The following is a 20,356-nucleotide window of genomic DNA, read 5'->3' as shown; positions in this document are numbered from 1 at the left end:
AGGCAAAACTTTTTTTGAGAGGGTTATAACCCATGTAAGGTTTATTTTTGGCATTTTTGTCCCATTGGAGAGATTTCCCTTCACTTCCTGTCCCATAGCCAAAAATGGAAGTGAGAGGAAATCTCTGCAAATTAAGGGAATCCCTTGAAGACCCCCAGGTCACCAGAACTGGTGTCCCCATTGGAATATTTCCCCTCTATTACTTTTCTGGGGACAACCCAAAATGTGGGATTTCTTTTACTTTAACTATCAAAGATAAGTGTAAACAGGACAAAAAGAGAGGGTGACTCTCTAACGGGGACACAGACAGCAATAAAAACTGACAGGTGTTCTAATCCCTCTCCACTCCATCCAAAACTAAAAAAAGGTTTTGCCTTTAGTTATACTTGAATGATTGCATATTAATTGGTCAAGTAATATGTTTTTAGAGGATCCTTAACCACTTTACCACGGAGGATTTTGCTGTCTTATGTCCAGGCCACTTTTTGCGATTCAGCACTGAGCGAATTTAACTGACAATTGCGCAGCCGCGCGACGCCGTACCCAAACCAAATTTACGTCCTTTTTTTCACACAAACAGAGCTTTCTTTTAGTGGTATTTTGACTTTTTGCGCTATAAACAAAAAAAGAGCATAAATTTTGAAAAAATAACAATATTTTTCACATTTTTTTATATGAAATTCCCCCCCCCCCCCCAAAAAAATGTAAAAATCAAAATTTTTTTAAATTTTTGGCCAATTTGTTTTCTGCTACCTATGTTTGGTAAAAAAAAAAAAATCACAATAAGCGTATTTTGATTGGTTTGCGCAAAAGTTATTGCGTTTACTAACTAATGGAAAGATTTCTGTCATTTATGGTGTTTTTTTTTTTTAACGAGTAATGGCGGCGATCTGCGATTTTTTTTTTTGCGGGATTGCGACATTGTGGCGGACAGATCGGACCCTTGACTGACATTTTTGACACTTTTGGGGGGACCAGTGACATTACTGCAGTAATCAGTGCTATATATATGCACTGTTACTGTAAAAATGACACTGGCAGGGAAGGGGTTAATTTTATTGGAGAGGGAGGGGTTAATGTATGCCTGGTGCTTACTAACGTGTGTGGGGGGAGGTGACTAAGTGACACAAGGACAGATCGCAGGTTCAGCGATGCGCGCGCCACCGGGTAAGGGGAGTGCCTGGCGACGTAGGTCTACGTCGCCAGACGATAACGAACCACTTTGCCGCAGTAGAGCTCTAGTGAGCAGAAGGCAAGTGGTTAAATAAAAAGTACCACCAAATGTTGAAAATCTTTATTTAGTCCCCAGGAGGACATAGGCTTGTTTGGCTAGTATGGTCAATAGCGCACCTTCTACCTCAACCACTTTCTGACTACATTGCTCACAATAGCAGAGCAGTTGTGACATTCAGTGTGCACAGAGGAGAGCCCACATAAACCCCATCCCAATCTTCTCTGGAAGCTGCTATGAAGAAACATTGAGCAAAGCAAGTAGATGGAATGGGGCTGTAATGGTAGGATCCTGGAGAATGTGATACACAAAGGCAAATTCGATTTTTTTTTATCACTGCCATTCTGGAGGAACCTTAAGCCATTTTATAGTAGAGCTTTAGAGAGACAGGAGTATTAGCTAGCTGCTTGTGTTGTTTGAATGATGCCCGCCTAAGAAAGAGTACCATCATTGGCAAAACAAAAGCCCACAACAACATATGCCAACTTATACTCTAGTTTCTCGCAGATAGATGAGCCCAGACTTACCTCTCCACTATTCTGAGGGGAGAGACTAGAATAGTAGCAGATGTGTGTTATGGTGAGCTTGTGTTGTGGTGAATGATGCTACTCGTCTCCAGCACAGTGTGGTTCACAACAACAAGCCTTCAGCTAATACTGTAGCCCATTTACTCACCATGCACAGATGCAGGTGCAGGTCCCTTTAACTTTTCTCAAAACTCCCTTGGTTTCCAGGACACATCCACGTAAGATAATTGACGGGTGAAAGACCCCTATTTAAAAGCCAGTGTGCGAGCAGCCAAGCAGGAGCCTGATAGCACAGCTTCTACAAAACAGCTACTGTGGGCAGCACCTCCACAATTGCTACCAGAATACTGCTGTTCCACTGGCATGGCATGTCATCCTCAGGCCTAGAATCCCTCCAGCCATTTGCCTTTGTTACAAGAGCTACCCTGGACATTATTATGAAGGCCATTGTTTATGAAGACAGTAGCAAGTAGCTGTGTTCAGTGCTGTTTTGAAAAAGTGATTTTAAGCTAGACTTTCTGTTGCTATAGGGTTTTATAGAGAATAAGCTAAGCAGCCACATGTTACCCTGATTGAACACAGATACATTGCTGTGATGAGTCTATTTTTGTACAGCTATCATAATGTGTTTGTGTTATCCTGCAGTTGATGCATGGTCTTTGACATTCTGACCCTGTTTTGCATTACTTATTATGCATCCTGTTAGAGTATTCATGTCTCTCTATGGAATTGCTGGCGGCTAATTTGATGGGCTGGGCTCAGTCTTTCCTCAGGTACGCAAGGAAGATGGCAGAGGCGTAGAGCGGAATGGCTAAAGTGGGTACAAACCTTTGGGCCCACTTTCTTGGGATTGCAGCTACCCCTGTGCTCGGTTTAGTTAGAGTATCATTGGCATTATTATTGTCAAGAGACTAGCCAGAGGAGAGTTGCCCGTAGGCCTGGCATGGTGGCCAATTTCCAATATGGCCGCACTCGCACAAATGCACGCACACGTATTGCGAACGCACGTTCACTACGGCAAAGACGTGTGTGTGCTGGCTCACACAATGCTTGTCAGATCTTGGCGCCCTCTGGCCTTTAAAAGAGGGACTGCAGCACATGGACATTGCTGACTGATCTTCAGCTTCCTGCTTCCTGTTCTTGTGTGTGTGCTTATGCTTCTGATCATCTGTTACCGACCCGGCCTGCCTTTGGATACCTCTTGTTATTCCCCCAGCTCTGACCTCGGATAGCCCACGGATCTGCTCTTGTCTCTTGTCCTGTGTATGACTTCGGCTTGCCTGACTACGTCCCTGCTCTTCTGTCTGCTGACTACTGGCTTACTGACCTTGGCATCCATCTCTGGCTACGTTTCCTGCTTCACCCTGTCTGCTGTGATCCACCTTGGTGCCTACCTGCAGTACCCAGCCTGCTGTACCCACCTGCAGTACTTACCTGTTGCTCCAGCCTGCAATACCTATTTGCCATATCCAGCTTACTGGAGCCACTACAATCTGTTTCCTGCTGTGTGCAGTCTGCACCATCATCAGCTCCACTGGGTCCTACTGCTCACCTCATCTGGTATCCACCTGCGAAGAGATCTCCACACCTGCATCTCTCATCCGCGGCACAGCCGGCAATCCCTGCTTCTTTGGGCTTTGTGTTCCCTGTTTCCACCTTCAGGGACACCGAGCACCTAGCCGCAAGGAGAGCCCTCTCAGCATTTCGGCTTCAGGACCAGGTACGTGACAATTATGTTCTATAAACATTAAGGTCTTTAAGGTAATGGCCCCTTTAAGTATGCAAATGAAGAATCCAAAGGGATCCGATTGAGATTCATGGAAACATCTGGAAGGCTGTGTGGACTGGGATCAACTGGCAGCATTCCTGGCCTCTCTGCAAGTAAAAAAGCTACCTCTCTCCCTTATGCACTGGGTTCCCTGGGATCAACAGGGATTTTCAACTCCTGGTGCTACTTTTTTTATTAAATTCCAGATTGGAAATCATCAGATGCTTTGCCTTCATAAGTGAGTGACCCTTTCCCAATGGCACAAGTATACACCTGGAGGTGAGTGCCTAAGGAGGAATAGTGGATACACACACACATTGAATTGTTTTTGCTAGATTATCACAATAGGTTCCTTTGAAGTTGGCACTTGGATTTTGATTGTTATGTACTTTATTTTTCACAAAATTGTTTACCTAATTGTGCGTCTATTAAAACAATGATGTGGTAGCCCTGCTTACAATGGTGATATTAAAAAATACTAATAAACATAGAATGTTTATTTATAGCATGTGAAAATAATGTAATGTAATATAAAGTGCAATTCAAACCATTAAAGTGCAACAATGGTGCAGAGCCCTTGTCCCTGATTAAATAAAGTGCAAGTGAAACAATGTGTCCTGGGGTATATGACAAAATAGAAAGACACTCCAAAGGTGCTACAGTGCAATAAGACAAGTCCAAAAAATCCTACTGAAGGGGCAGTAGTGAAATCATGTCATGTCTGTTCACTCTTTAAAATCCATGCTGCAATCACCAGGTGAAGTATCTCCTCACCTCCACGGTTAACCCACTAGGTGTCTCAGCTCAGGCATTGATAGATAATCCAATCCCTCGGGTCTCTGAATTACTTCACATTAAAGATGTTACTCCAAATAAGCACATGTAAAAGGGAGAATCTCAAATGGTGCAGTACCCACAAATTGATGAAGCAATAAACCAAATTCAACCATTAAACTCACATTTATTAAATTAAATTAAAAGGTAGCTTTAACAATAACAAATCCAGGATGATCTATGCGTTACGCCATATCAGGTTTGATGCTTCATTTGTGATCATCCTGGATTTGTTTTGTCCATATCCTTTTTCTGGCTCTGGACCATTTAAAGTCTCAAAGAGTGATTACAGAAGTCCTGGACGACCAATGATTCAAGGGTTATTACTCAAACTTTTTCGTAGTCCCCAAGCCAAACGGAGATGTGAGACCTATTCTGGATCTCAAAGCTCTGAACCAGTTTCTAAACATTCGCACTTTCCGAATGGAGTCGATTTGCTCAGTCGTGGCCTCTCTGCAGAGAGGAGGATTTCTAGCATCCATAGACATCAAGGATGCATACCTTCTTGTGCCTATCTTTCAGGCCCATCAAAGGTTTTTTTACGCTTTGCAGTAGAAAACCATCTTTTTCTGTTTGTGGCTCTGCCCTTTGGGCTGGCCACAACTCCACAAGTGTTCACAAAGATCCTAGCCCCAGTATTGGCTGTTCTAAGGTCTCAAGGGATAGCGGTGGTAGCATATTTATATGATCTGTTACTTATAGACCTGTCGGCTTTGCCTCTAAGTCGGCATGTGTTCTGGACAGTTCAGTTCTTAGAACGTCTGGTTTGGATTCTGAACTAAGCAAAGTCAGCATTGCAGCCGGTTCAGCATCTGGAATATCTGGGTTTCATTGTGGACACAGTACAGGCAAAGGTATTCTTGCTGTCAAGAAAGGTCATAGTCCTGAAGGATCTGGTTTGGTCCGTAAGAAGGAAAAAGTATCCTTCTGTACGTCTTTGCATGAGGTTATTGGGGAAGATGGTGTCCTCTTTTGAAGCAGTTCCCTATGCTCAATTCCATGCCAGACCTTTACAGAACAACATTCTGTCAGCCTGGAGCAAAAAGCTCTAGGCCCTAGATCGGTGCATGTCTCTGGTACCAAGGGTACGTCAGAGTCTAAGTTGGTGGTTGATAGCAAGGAATTTGGAAAGAGGGAAATCCTTTCTTACAGTAGTCTGGAAGGTGGTGACTACAGATTTCGGAGACAGTTTCTCCGGCTGGGCAGTGGTTCTGGAGGAAGCCACTTTCCAAGGAAAATGGTATTGGGTAGAAAGGATCCTTCCCATAAATATCCTGTAAATCCGAGCAGTTTGTTGGGCATTAAAGTACTGGATGCTCGGACTTCGGGGTTACCCTGTCAGGGTACAATCCGGCAATGCCACAGCTGTGGCTTATATCAACCATTAGGGAGGCATCAAGAGTCAGTCAGCCCAGAAGGAGGTGGATCTCATACTATCCTGGATTGAAATATTTGTTCCATGCCTGTCGGCGGTTTTCATTCCAGGGAATAGAAAAACTGACAGGCAGACTTTCTGAGTCATCAGCAGATGTTTCCAGGGGAATGGTCCTTACACCCTGAGATCTTTGCATTGATCTGCCAATGCTGGGGGGTCCAGGATGTAGATGTGTTGGCATCCAGGTTCAATAACAAGTTGAAAAATTTGTGTCCAGGACCAGGGATCCACTCGTAGTCTGAGTGGATGCCTTGGTGACTCCTTAAGAGGAGTTATGCTTTTCCCTCGGTTCAGCTGCTGCCGCGTCTTCTACTCAGGATCCAGGTAGAGGGGAAATCCGTAATCCTGGTGGCTCCAGCGTGGCCCAGGAGGTTTTGGTATGCACAAATTCTAAAGTTGGCAGTGGCAAGGCCCTGGGTTCTTCCACCGCGTCCGGACCAGCTCTCTCAGGTTCCGATATTCCACCCTGCTTTACACTCATTAAATTTGACGGCTTGGCTATAAAAGCCTGCATCTTGAAGGAATGGGGTATATCTGGCCCTGTAGTCTCTACCCTGATAGTAGAAAACCAGTCTCTAGAGGCAATTATTACAGAATCTGGAAGTCTTACATTTCCTGGTGTGAGGCCAGGAAATGGCATCCCCGTAAATATATCTGAAGCACCGCCCCCCTGGGGGCTGCTGGTTAACGGATGTTCCTCTGCACTCACCTGACCCTGAGAATTATCCAACCCACTGAACATTTTAGGTTCTGATATTTCAGATATAATCTTCAAGGACACACTGACACAATTAGAATACTGTTTGATTATTTTACTTGAAAGATAAATCAATATAGGTTATTGATAACAAATATGACTTAATAATAATGAATTGTAGCAGTATCAGTCAGCTGTACCCCACTTAACACAAGGAGGCTCAATGGACTGACACCATGAATGTGAATATACAGCAAAAGAAAGGATAATAAATCACATAGATATTGCAACCCTACTATAGCATCTGCTTTAACTGTCAAGGTTATGGCATCATATATTAGCTTATGACTTTAGCTGAAAACCTCGGGAATCAAGACTAGCAATATCTAATCCTCACTAATAATAATCCAATATTATTATAACCAGTCCCCTTTAAAACAGCAGGTGCTGAAATCCCTCTCCTAGCAAGGCATTGCTAGGTCTTCACCGGCAGTTGGAGCTCTTATCACTATTCAGCGTGATATTTGTAATCCCAGGGTAATAGTGTATGTATGATCCTATCTGCAATCAGTGTGTAATAGATGAAGATTTATACTTGCAATTAGGATTTCTCCAGGCACTCCTCCCTCTGTCAGTGTCCACTTGTAATTATCCTGTAACCCGGGTGAAGTGCTCTCCTACGCTCCTGTGTCACTGGGAGTGATCGGTACTCGGCTGTGCCAGTCAGTCAGTTCAGCTTCACCCACTATCTACTCAGCTCCACTGGATCTATCACCGCTGTGTGATTACCAGCATTCGCACCGCTGAGGATGGGCTTCGCTCTCTCTCTAGGCCGCACGCCCTGGGCCTCCGTCACCAACAGTGTCCCGATACACCTCTCAGGCTGACCTCTCCTTGCTGAGTCCTGGAAGCAAGAAAGCGCACGCTCCGTGAAGCAGATAGATAGATCCACTCTCCCATGAACCTTCACTCTCCCATGGCTCCCTGGGAGTATAGTTCCCCCGGCAATTTCAACAACAGTCTGCCTTTAGTCTTAGACTCAATCTCCCACAATCCAGGTGTCCATTTCCGGAAGAAGCCAATCCTCCATTGAAATCAGCCTTAAAGGGGCACTCTGGCAACATCTATAATAACATTAAACCTTAGTGTATATATTTAGCAATATATATATATAGTCCTGGCTCGGCTACATATCATTGGGAGAATTCTAGCCTTCTTGCAAGTAGGGGTAGATATGAAGTTAGCCTTAGGCACTATTAAGGGTCAAATTTCATTCTTATAATTTTTTTTCCCAGAGACCAATCGCTTTGCATTCTTTGGTTCGAACCTTCGTTCAAGGGGTGCTACATATGCTTCCGCCAGTGAGGCCACCATTGTGTCCTTGGGATCTAAATTTGGTGCTGGCAGTTTTACAGAAACAGCCTTTTGAGCCCATGCGGCATATTCCTCTGGTTCTTTTGACCAGATAGTTAGTCTTTTTGGTGGCAGTAACTTCAGCCAGAAGGGTATCAGAATTTGGAGGCTCTTTCTTGTAAAGTGCCATTTTTGATTTTACATCAAGATAGGGTGATTCTACATCCACACCCAGGTTTTTTGCTCAAGGTGGTGTCTGCTTTTAATTTAAATCAGGGCGTTATACTGCCTTCATTCTTTCCAAATCCTCAAACAGCTGAAGAAAGGTTGTTACATTCTCTCGATGTAAGACATGCATTCAAGATCTATTTGCAGAGGTCAGCTCAGATTTGTGAGACTGACCTTCTGTTCGTGCTGCCAGAAGGGCCAAGGAAAGGGCAGGCAGCATCTAAGTCTCAAAGGATGCGCCAGGTAATTATCCAGGCGTATGGTTTAAAAAGGAAGGTTTCACCTTTTCCGGTAAAGGCACATTCTACCAGAAGAATAGGAGCCTCTTGGGTAGTTTGCCATCAAACTTCTATGGCTCAGATTTGCAAGGTCTTGGACTTTGGTGCATATAGTACGTTCACTGGATTCTATGAAGTGGATGTTAGGACCCAGGAGGAGTCTGCATTTGGCTGCAGTGTTCTGCAGGCAGCTATGTAGATCTTTTGCAGTCTGATGGCGGTGTTTTTCTAGTGTCCCCCTCCCCTCAAGTGCAATGCTTTGGGATGTCCCAGATAGTAATAATTATATGGCTGCCCTGTGTCCCGTGATGTACGATAAAGAAATATGGATTTTTTCTACAAATTACCTGTAAAATCCATTTCTTGGAGTACATCACGGGACACAGGGGTCCCTCCCTCTTGTCTTGGATATTTATTGCTTGCTACAAAACTGAGGTACTTCCTGTATGGGAGGGGTTATATAGAGGGGGACTTCCTGTCTTAATTGGTTGCCAGTGTCAATTCACCTATAGGTGGCATATAACCCATATAGTAATGAATATGGCTGCTCTGTGTCCCGTGATGTACTCCAAGAAATTGATTTTATAGGTAAGTTGTAGGAAAAATTCATATTTCCCTTGCTGTTGCACTGTGGTTGTGTTGGACAATGCCGCCCAAAGCACCACAATGGCTTTGGTGTGAATCGACCCTAACTCCTAACAACTGAAATGGAATTGATGGGTTAACTGAGGGTTTACACTGTTAGTTTTATATAAATGCAGTGAATGTTAAAGCGTTTTAGCATAAAAATGAAATATTTAGCATGCATTGCTAAAAGGAAGAATTAAATATTTAGATATTGCAAATTACCACCCACTAGTTTGTTTTGGATAGAGGGTAATTAGAGTGCCTGCCATGTGAAGTTATACATAACCATGGAGTCCCTCAGTAAAGATTCAGTTTTCCTCTGTTGATTTTCTTTCTTCTGTATAGTAAATATGAAGCCAAATCTTTTTATTTTTGAATAGAGTAGGAAATAATTAAAAGCCCTGTCATTTTTTTTTTGGTCTGTGTTCCTTTGGGGACATTTCTTTTCACCACCAGTCTCAAAGATACAGCAAATGGTATACAGTCTTTCAAAAGTGAGGAGACAGTTGTCATTGGAACAGCACCTGTTCTAAAGATAACTGTACGATTTTGAATTTCTTTCCTGTGACGATGGTTATCAGGACAAATAGAGATTGTGAATCTCTCCATTGGGCATACTACTGGTACAGTTGCTATAGCGTATGAAACCTTTTCACTGAAGTTTGTTGAACTATCTTACAACTTTTGGCAGTAGCAGCATTGCGTGCAAAGGGTGGAGATCATAGGAAGAACTTTAAAGTGGAACTGAACTGCACCTGTGCACCACATATCAAAAACGCTGTTTCATTCAATTGTAGTGTTCAAAGCAATCTCCCCATCCATCTATGTCCCCATGCTTTATTTTTCTGGGAAATAATTTTGATAAACAACCCCTAGCATTTCCGGTTATGGCCATCTTGAGTAAGGATAGATTATTCTTGTATCATTTACTTCCTGGAAGCCATCTGCCCTTAGCTCAGGCATTGGCTGAGCTGAGAACCCTTCCTCCTCTCCAGAAGACTCCTGGGATATATGACATAATTTGCCTAGGCATGGAAACCAGGAAGTAACTGAAGAAATGTAAAAAAAAAAAGTTTAAGACAAGTAAATATGATATACTTTCCTATCTATTTACCAATGCTAGCAGCATAACGATAAAAAATAGTCTATGCTGATTGAGAGAGTGAAGTTCCACTTTAGAAGCACAGGACTGGAGTTTTGTAGAACTCTCAAAATTATCCACACTAAGAGCCCATTCACATTAGCGCGACTTGTCAGCCTGACAAGTCACGGTATGTCGCGGTCCATTGAGTAGTACAGGACCCGATCTAATAGGAGCGACACAAGTCACTCCGACTTAGAAAAAGGGTCTTGTACTACTTTGGGGCGACCTCGGAGCGACTTGCATAGACTTCCATTATGTGAAGTCTCTGCAAGTCGCGGTGCACAGCGGTGCACGCGACTTCACAGGTCGCCCCCCGAAGTCGTGTCGCCTCAATGTGAATGGGCTCTAAAACTTTCATTTACAATTATCTGATTTATTTTAAGAATTATTTTGTATATTTGAAAATAAATGTGTTTGGAGAGAATAATATACAAACCAAGGAGAAAAATGGTCCGAGGGGCAGGGTGGTAATCACCCCCCAGGCCAGGCTGATCTTGGGTAAAAATGCTGCACTTGGGGATGGATTAGTTTAGGGGCCGGACGCTGTATACAGCCGCTGGTCGCCACTACACAGTGTTTATTTACAGAGTTGCAGTGGAGCGGTACGGGTGTGCCGAGTGCCCTCCTGCACCCGGCCTGCACAATACTAACACACAGTCACTTCCCTGTCAGGCAGAGTGATCTCCACCCAACAGGAACTACCTAGGCATTTTTTTATTTTTATTTTTCTGGGGGGGGGGGGGGGGGTTAATTGATGCTATCTGTATTTGTAATATGCAGCATGGAGGGGATTAATGTAATGCCGTTGGTCACTGATGCATTAGTGATCAGTGGCAATTAATTAACCCCTTGTGCTGCATTAGTGGCAGTGGCACCAGTAGCAATGTTAATTAACCCCTTTATGCTGCAGAATAAGGGGGCTCATAAACACTGACACTTAGTGATAAAATACATTAACCCCCTCCATGCTGCATATTACCAATAGCATTGTAGATTATTAACCCCCCCCCCTCCAAACAGTAAAGTGGTTGTAAAGGCTGAAGGTTTTTCACCTTCATGCATTCTATGGACATTGATAGGCTGCACTGATGGACATTGATAGGCTGCACTGATAGATACTGATAGGCTGCACTGATGGGCACTGGTGAGGCCGGGCTAATGGGCACTGAACAGACTGCATTGATGGGCACTAAACAGACTGCATTGATGGGCACTGGTGAGGCTGCATTGATGGGCACAAATCAGGCTTCACTGATGGGCACTGATGAGGCTGAGCTGATGAGCACTGGTGAGGCTGCATGGATGGGCGCTGATCAGGCTGCATTAATGGACACTAATGAGACTGCATTGATGGGCACTGGTGAGGCTGCATTGATGGGCACTGGTGAGGCTGCACTGATGGGCACTGGTGAGGCTGCATTGAGGCATTATATTTGTTATACCTCCTTTGTTGCTATTAACATTAAATTATGTTAATGTTGCATCATATTTGTCTTGCTTCATAACATTAATATCCATTAAAAAAACAGGTAGGCATGAATGGCGAGCTAATTCGGTGGTTCAGTGGGCCACTTGACTAGACTTGCCCCCCAGGCCAAAGGCTGCCAGCCCTCCCCTACAGAAATCGAGTATATAAAGTGGCTACATTTTTAAAAAACTAGTGTTTATAGTATGTTTGCTTTTGCAATTATCATTGCTTCTTTTTTTATATATATTTTTGCCATTTCGAATTTGTGTGAAGGTATAGATTTGTACATTCTCCCTCTAGCAGCTATTTATACATCAGGGAATGGGATCATCATGCCTGGTAAATCACTGCGAGATTAAATCCGTTTTAATCCAATCTGCAATAACTGATAGACTTGTATCAAGAGCAGAGTGTTGCGGCACACTCCTTTTAAAAGAGCAACATATGTAATGAAAAAAATATAGCTGCCCCATGCAGATTTTTTAGTTATATTCTAAACACAGAAATAATTTTTTTTGAAACATTATATAAAAATTGTTTCAATAAATATTGAGCTGATCAAGTTCACACATTGATTCAACTAACTTTAAAAATAATATAGCTTCCTTGTAATTATTTATTTTTGGAATTTTAAAATTGTCAGAGAATCATCGTCTTTGTAAATTTGTTTTGTTGCACTAGACCAGGGGTCTCCAAACTTTCTTAACAAAGGGTCTGTTGCCAATGGGAGTAGAAAAGGTCTCGACGACAATGGGAAAAAGCAATGCCCCATCTTTGGTGTCACTGGGAGAAGTTGTGTTCCATCATTGTTGTCATTGGGAGGAATTTTGTCCCATCATTGGGCCCCATTGTTGGTGTCATTGCGAAGAATGTTGTCCCATCATTTGAGACATGGGGCACCATTGTTAGTGTCATCAGGAGAAATTGGGTCCCATTATTGGTGTCACTGTGCCTCATTGTTAGTGTCATTGGGAGGAATTGTGTCTCATCATTGGTATCATTGGGAGGAATTGTGTTCCATCATTGGTGTCATTGAAACCCATTGTTGGCGTCTTTGGGAGGAATTGTGTCCCATTACTGGTGTCATTGGGGCTCATTGTTGTCTTTGGGAGGAATTGTGCCCCATCATTGGTGTCATTGGGAGAAATTGTGCCCCATAATTGGTCTCATATAGAGGAATTGTGCCCCTCCATTGGTGTCAGTGAGGGGAATTATGCCCTATTGTTGGTATCAGTAAATGAAGGGCCTGATAAAAGCAAACAAAGAGCCGTATCTGGCCCTCGGGCTGTAGTTTGGAGACCACTGCTTGGATAGTAGAATGGTACTTGCACCTTTACCAGTCATATTGACAATTTTTGAGTGCTATTTGATCATTTCCTTTTCTATAGAAAAAAACGATGTAACGCTTGCAACATTTTTGCGCTGAGAAGCCAAAGCAGGCTCAGTACTGCAGCACCTTTGAGAACAATGGGCAGACTTCCCATCCTGCATTATTATTTTACCTATTTACAGCCTACCTTAAAATGAAGATGTCCTAAGAAAAGTATAGGAGCTGCCATTGCTGGTCTCTGTTTTTAGAATTCTAGTTTTCTATCTTTGTCTGACTTCAAAAACTTTGAGTTTAGGAATTATAAAAAAACATGTCATGAATCAGACCCAGTGAAACGACTGGTCTCCGCTGATACGGAGATGAAACAAATTCTTCTACATAAGTTGTACCAGTTTATCTGCAGCCCTCTCTTCACTACATCCTCCCAAAGTTCACAATTTATCCAGCTTGTCTGACCTGTCAGACAGCAGGGACGAGAAGCGGAAGTTACACTCTGCAGGGCCAAGTGAGGAGAACTCTGAGAGCTGATTGAAGGGAAGAGACACACCCTCTTCACACAGTACACAGTAACAGAGCTGAGACTGTCAATCACAGGCTGTGTGCTGAAGCTCCCTCCTTGGTCAGGTTTTTATGCCTTGGTGTCAGGAAAAATTGTCGGAAGGGACTAATGTTGATAGCAGAAGAACAGAGTAGCAGACAGAAATTAAACTTAGTGCTCTGGATAGAGACAAGTACACAGTATAGAGCAGGGATCCTCAAACTACGGCCCTCCAGCTGTTGCAGAACTACATATCCCATGAGGCATTGTAAAACTCTAACATTCACACACATGACTAGGCATGATGGGAATTGTAGTTCCTGAACAACTGGAGGGCCATAGTTTGAAGACCCTTGGTATAGAGGGATATGCTTTTTTCATTTGTCATGTCTGAGATTTACAATCACTTTGAAGCCAAAGCAGCTGCTTAACAACCAGGCAACTACCACTTTTAAAGTAGTCAGCAATGGCTGCCCCTACTTTATATTGTCCTTATATGTGAAATAGTAGTTAAAAGTTCAAAACATTTCAGCTATATGAGGTCTTTTTTATTGATGGGGGCCCTTGATACTATAGCCTTTTAGGAGAATTATTGATTTGGCAAATCCTAGGGGTTTTGGGGGGGGGGGGGGGTAGCATTGCTTCCTTCCTTCCCTCTGCAGAAGAATCTCCCTTTTCGTGGTTCTTTTTTACTTTGGATGTGCCAGGGAATGCTATGATCACACCTTTATGCCAACCTCCCTTCTAAGTGTAGGGCATCCTTAGACTTGTGCAGATTTATTTGTTTAGCTCGGTGGCTGGATAATTGCCTCTTTACCTTTATATGCCCAAAAGCATGGTAAGGTTGATCGAGTTATTTTTTTAAATGGAAGAATGTTAGTCCTGTTGTATAGCAGTTATTGCACATAAATGTAGGCTAATTTCTTAGGATTTTATCAATGATTAATCAGTTCTGGTAACAGTACTTTTTTTAGTCATCTGTACGTGTAATGAAAGGACTATACAGCATGATTGGATTCAGTTTTGGATAATGTTTCCTCACCATCTTCAGAGATTTGGCCATACCATGTCTGTCTAAATCTGGACTCTTGGTATGTTTGGCATAGTTCCATGTTTTTCCCAGGACAAGAGAATCAGTCCTATGGTGATTACATACACAGGTAGGTGTAAACATCATGCAGCAGCATCTTCCATCCTGGACATTTGATAATTTCCTATCATCTTCCAAAGTCTCTTTTTGGCCCAATAGTTGGTAGATTAGTAATTCTGCCCAGTATCTGGGACCTGGACAGGCCTATTGAATTTCACTTCGGATGACAGTTAAAGTCAATTAGTGAATTACAGTCCAGGAAAGACCACAATCATTCTAACATTATTAAGCCCGGTAACTTTTTTCTCACTGTGATATTTATGTAATCTAAAGCAGCCACAAAACTCCTACATTTAATTCTAGATGTGACAGCAATCTCACATCATGTGTTCTTATGCTGTGCATCTATTTTTTTTTTTTAGAGCCAACATCAAAAGCCAAGCACCCACCAAGTGTTCAGTATAAATTCTATTTATTAAGTGAATCATGCAAGATAAAAGCCACACTTGCTTATGTGCTCAGCCATACCGGGTTAAGAACATGTCACATATACTATCCCTTGGTGTTTGAGACACAACAAAAATCCTACAACAGGCAGAAAGTAGAGTTGTTTAACTCGTTAGGGTGGCAGTCCAGCTAAGAATGACGAATAAAAGGCTGGGGTAGGCACTTATATGCAAAATTTGCACTTTTGTCTGAAATATACATGTAGGCAGGTGCAATCTGTTGTCTCCACTGCAGGTGGCACTCAACTGCAGCGGCAATACAGAGGGAGAGGAAGTCATGGAAAAGAGGGTTCCTCTATGGTTTCCTGAGAGAATGGGGCAGCGATTCAATTGGATGCTGGCCACTGTTGTGACTCTGGTGGCTATCTTGAGTGTGGCAGAGTCTGTTTAAGACCCTGGCCCTTGGTTTGGCAGTGCAGGGAAAGGTACCCCACCTGTTAGTAATAGGGAATTGTAGTAATAGGTAAAGGAGGGAAAGCATACGGTCGCCACTTTTCTGGACATCTTCCTGTTTGGGCACACGACTGCCAGGCCGCGCTCTGCCCCTCTCAACAGATGCTGTCAATCCAGGTGATACTCATTCTGTCTAAGTTGTTGGAAACTATGAGTGGACTAGATTGGCAGCCTGCTCCCCGGATTTGTTATGAATATTACTGCATTACTTCAACACAAGTTTTATTACACCTGTCTGTGTGAATTATTGCTTCTGCACCATGCTGTACCCCACCTACATTCTAGTAAAAATCTGAAGCCTAGACGAACATCCTAATGCTTTCATTTCAGCAGCAAGACAAATTGATGCTTTCTCTTGTCAACAAAATAATGCATGCTTGCACATGCATTTCTGTGCTTGTGCTTGTACGTTTGCATGAGTGAACACATCTGCACTTATTGAATTTCACACTGTTGATCCTGTCCCTGGCAGCAACTGACCAGCAAGAGGATTTCTAGAAAGGGCAAATAAATGACTTCCATTTTCTAAGGCGTCGCTTTGCTGGCCAACATTCCGCAGAATATATCTTGCCAGCGAGGGAATGACACCTTGCTGTTACAGTTCCTTGCAGTTCCAGCCAGTGAAGAAATAAGTCATAGAAACAGGTGAGTCCCTTCTTTGCATTGTCTTGAGCAGCCTTTTTCAACCAGAGTGCCTTCAGGTGTTTTCAGGGGTACCTTGGCAAAATGCCTAGAAACTGCCCAAAAATTGTATACAAGCAAGCAGGTGGATCAAGCCTGCCTAATCGTTACAAAAAGCCACAGGTTTTCATTGTGCGCCATTACAACCATCAAGCCACCAGTGTCTAACAACCAATGACATCATCGGTTGATAAGGAGGATGTTGGGCACCTGAACAGCACCCTTGTTTGCCCCTCTCCATCAGCACTGGGGTCACATTAGCTGAGTGAGGGGGAGAAACTGAGGGAGAAGAGAAACATTGGAATACTAGTCAGTACTAGTGTGCAACAGTGTTTGCTTTGGAAGAATAAATTACTGCTAATGTTGGGTGACCTATGCATATGGGTGTTGCTGCAATATGTAAATTTATTAATTTAGTATTTAAAATTTTAGAAGTTGGCGCCTCGAGATTGTACGGAATTGTAAAGGGTGCCTTGACTGAAAAAAGGTTGGGAAACACAGATCTAGAGATCCTGTCACTAGTGATTTGCCACTACTGACAGAATCAATAGAGTGCCTATGATCCAAAGCTTAAAAAAAAGGAGGACAATATGTCTACCAAGGGAGTCTCATATGTGGAACACTCTGGTTGAGTAAAAAACAGCTTTCATTTGAAAAAGCAGCACAATACTCTAATAGCAGTAAGTTTACCTTCACCAACCCTATGAATAAAATGAAGACAATGTTGACTATAGTCAGGATTCGCAGCTGCTCACACACTCATACACTCAAACAATCACTCTGCAATGATTATATAACTGAGTAGTAAAAAGTCCAAGGTAGAAGTTGCTTAATTCCTCAGTAGGGGTGGTATATAAATCCCAGGATTCGCCACTTGAAAAACCTTATATAAACATTATTCCAATGCTCAATCCATAGCAGAGTGTTGGAGGTGTACCAGTGTGTCTGATGAAATAGCAGGCAGGTATAAGGAGTTACCTAGATAGCCCTCTCTGGATGTGAGTGTCATCAGAGGCTTCTGATACATAAAGTATTTTTGGGGTTCAATTTTCAAGTAGTTACTCCACCAGGAGAGTAAAGGGCTATAACTCCTTTTAGTAAGGTGGATTTTGGCTGATTGCCAGTCAGATAAAACACCTATGTGCAGTAAGAGTGGGTAGAGTCCTGATCGAGGTGTAAATTATACAGGTATGGGATCTTAGGAGGATAGATATGGGGGCCTTCCAGCCCCTCATACGTATGGCTGTCTCCTGCTCCACTCTGTTGTATTCAGTCGTACAGTTCCACTCTGTTGTATTCCGTCGTACAGTTCCACTCTGTTTTATTCCGTTGTACAGTTCCACTCATACCCTCTGAGCACCGGGACCTGACCGTCCTTTAGTCTAAGCTGGATACAGCGACCACCTCACCCTCTGCGCATGCCCAGAAGCTGCGGTCCCGAGAGAGACGTCACATGCGTGATGACGCTGGCGTGTTTCGTTAGCCAATCCACGTTAACTTCCTCAGAGCTTTTTTATGATCCAAAGCTGATACATTTTCAATATAATAATTTATGTTTTAAAAATGCAAAAAGAATATGTTCAAAGAAGACTATGAAAAAAACTGTAAAAAAATATATTTTGTGAACCCATCTAAAAAAATCTATCCATTTAGCAAGCCATACTTGTTTATGTACAATTTTGTACCCCTTTATCCCATTTAAAATTTATTGAGATTTTACTTTTCCATAAATTTATCATAGAAATGTAGGTCTCAGGAGCATGCATGTATATGTGCATGAATTACATAGCAGAGTCAGGTACACACATGGGTGTGGGCCTTGCTGTGGCACTGTGAAACCATTTTAGGTCAATTAGCCGTAAGTTCCTCCAGTTATATAGTAATTTATCTAACAGCAGATTCTGATATCACGAACATTAACTAGTGTTCTCCTTAACATTACATCATTTGTTTTACACTGTATGTAAATAAAATGAAGAAGAACACTATTAATGAAATCTACTGTTACTTTATGAAATTGGTATGTTCTAGTTGACATAGTAGAGTTGCCAACTTTTGAGTATATCTATATAATATTGCAAAAATCATTATAAATAACAGCTGACTTTCATTTTATTAGTAGAATGGTGACCCATGCCAAATAAAATAAAAATGGCTCACATTTGGAACACATTTCTACATTTTTAATAATTAGGAAATAAATAATAATTATTAGCAAAAATTATTTTATTACCTTCTAACATCCATAAACATACCTGCAAGTCAAAGAAACAAACACATGGAACATGGAACGCAGACACAGTCCAGTATAAAAGGCAGACAAAGAAATACACTTTGCAGAGCTGTGAGGGGGAGGTATGTCAGCAGGAGGCAATGAAACCGCAGCACACTACACTAATCATCTCAGTGAAGAGCTGTGTAGGGGGTGTCAGTCTATGTCTGACCACTGCAGTACAGACAAGATGTGCTCCCAAGTAGAGTGCTCAGAAGCAAACTGACCATGCTAGAATGGGTGTGCTTCCATGTCTGACGTGGTCAGTTTGAAAGAGAAAAGCAGAGGAACAGGCAGGATTACCAGGTATTTTTTACACAAAGGAAGCAATGCAAGGAGAACAGGATACGCTTTAATATAAGTACATGATAACATAGATACATATCATGAATATGAAATATCGAGATAACATGCACTTTAAGGCCCCCATTGCCTTAATTTTGTCAGATTCTCACTGAATTGGCTGAAATTCAAGCCATAGCCTTCCCTGCAAGCACCACCCAGCTTGTCTGTTCAACAGTGAGTACCTGAATACAATAGCAGGCAGAGGATATTCTACCATCCATGAGCCATGTATTTTAATTAAGATGCCATTAATAGAGCCTTGAAGAATGACCCTTAGTATTATACTCTAAAGATCTGACATCATACAATCAATGTGAAGGAATGTCTAGAATGGAGGAGAGGAATAGAGAATAGGACACTTTGTCCACTCAGTGTCAATAAACCTGTAAGCAATGTCTAGAAAAGTAGAGCAAACTGTCATCCTTCTCTGTTAAAATACCATGGCCTATGCTGGCTACACAGAAATGTGGCCCGCACTCCAGTACCGTGTACATAGTTGTGACCCAGGTACATGTGGGTGTATTGTTTTTTGTTTTTGATAAATTAAACTACACTACACCAGATGCAGTGCTTAAGATCAAAGATTTAGTGAGCAAGCCTATTACCATAATAAATCAGCTCCATTGTCTTCACATGAACTGTATATACCTAAATCCCAATTTTTCTTTTATATTTGGTAATAGGGGATGGTTAAATCCACTGTCAGGTTTTTTCCCCATCTAGTTACCACTGAGGCAATTTCCCTTTACTTCCTATACTGTAATTTAAACCTGAATAAGAGGCAATCTCTACAAAGTGAGAGAAAAGCCCTTTTAGACAGTTGCCACTGGAAAAACATTCCTGTTTAAAAGATTTCCTATCTATCCTTTTTCTTGTGTCAACTCAAAATCATGGATTTCCGTCACTTTAGTACTGAGAGTTGTCACCAACAGAAATAGAGAGAGAGTAAAGCCCCGTACATACGTACCGATTGTCGGCCGAACGATCGGCCGTCCTTTGTGCGGTGCTGTTTTGTTGGTTGAAAAGTGCTCAAGACTGCACACGAATTTTGTCGGCCAACAACAACCAACTGCAGAAGTGATGTCATGTGATGATTGACTTTTCGTGTGTTTTTTCTTCACTGAGCATGCCCAGTCTTGATCATCACATTTTTGTCGGCCAAAATCTGTACTGACTGACGAACAATCGGCCGTTGTTTGTTGGCCAACAAAAATTTTAAAGCCTGCGCACCAGATTCTGTTCGGCCGAAAAGTCGCAGTCGGTTGTCAGAAGCATCATACTAACAAGCCGACAATCGGCCAATCGGTCGGTGGCCGAATATTTACGGCCGACAATCGCTACGTGTGTACGGGCCTTAAATCTCTCTAATGCAGACAGAAACAGAAATAAAAACCTGAAAGAGACTCCAGGGTTTCACCAGGTAGATATATTATTGTCTGTTTATTTTGGGACTCTACTAATGTCAAGTATAACAATAGGGGAGATTTATTAAAATGGGAGCACTGGGAATCTGGTACAGCTATGCATAGTAGCCAATTAGCTTCTAACCTC

The 20,356-nt window shown here is 42.4% G+C and overlaps 1 protein-coding gene across 1 annotated transcript in view; it reads right to left on the bottom strand.

Moving 5' to 3' along the window:
- MYOZ1 (myozenin 1) overlaps nucleotides 1-20,356 on the bottom strand; it is a 69,647-nt gene that overhangs the window by 39,376 nt on the left and 9,915 nt on the right. The window lies entirely within an intron of this gene.

This window comes from Pelophylax lessonae (genome assembly GCF_965119305.1).
Source record: "Pelophylax lessonae genome assembly, chromosome: 9".
Lineage (NCBI taxonomy): Eukaryota > Metazoa > Chordata > Amphibia > Anura > Ranidae > Pelophylax > Pelophylax lessonae.
Note: the sequence above shows the minus strand (reverse complement) of the source record. Positions and strands in the feature narration are given on the sequence as shown.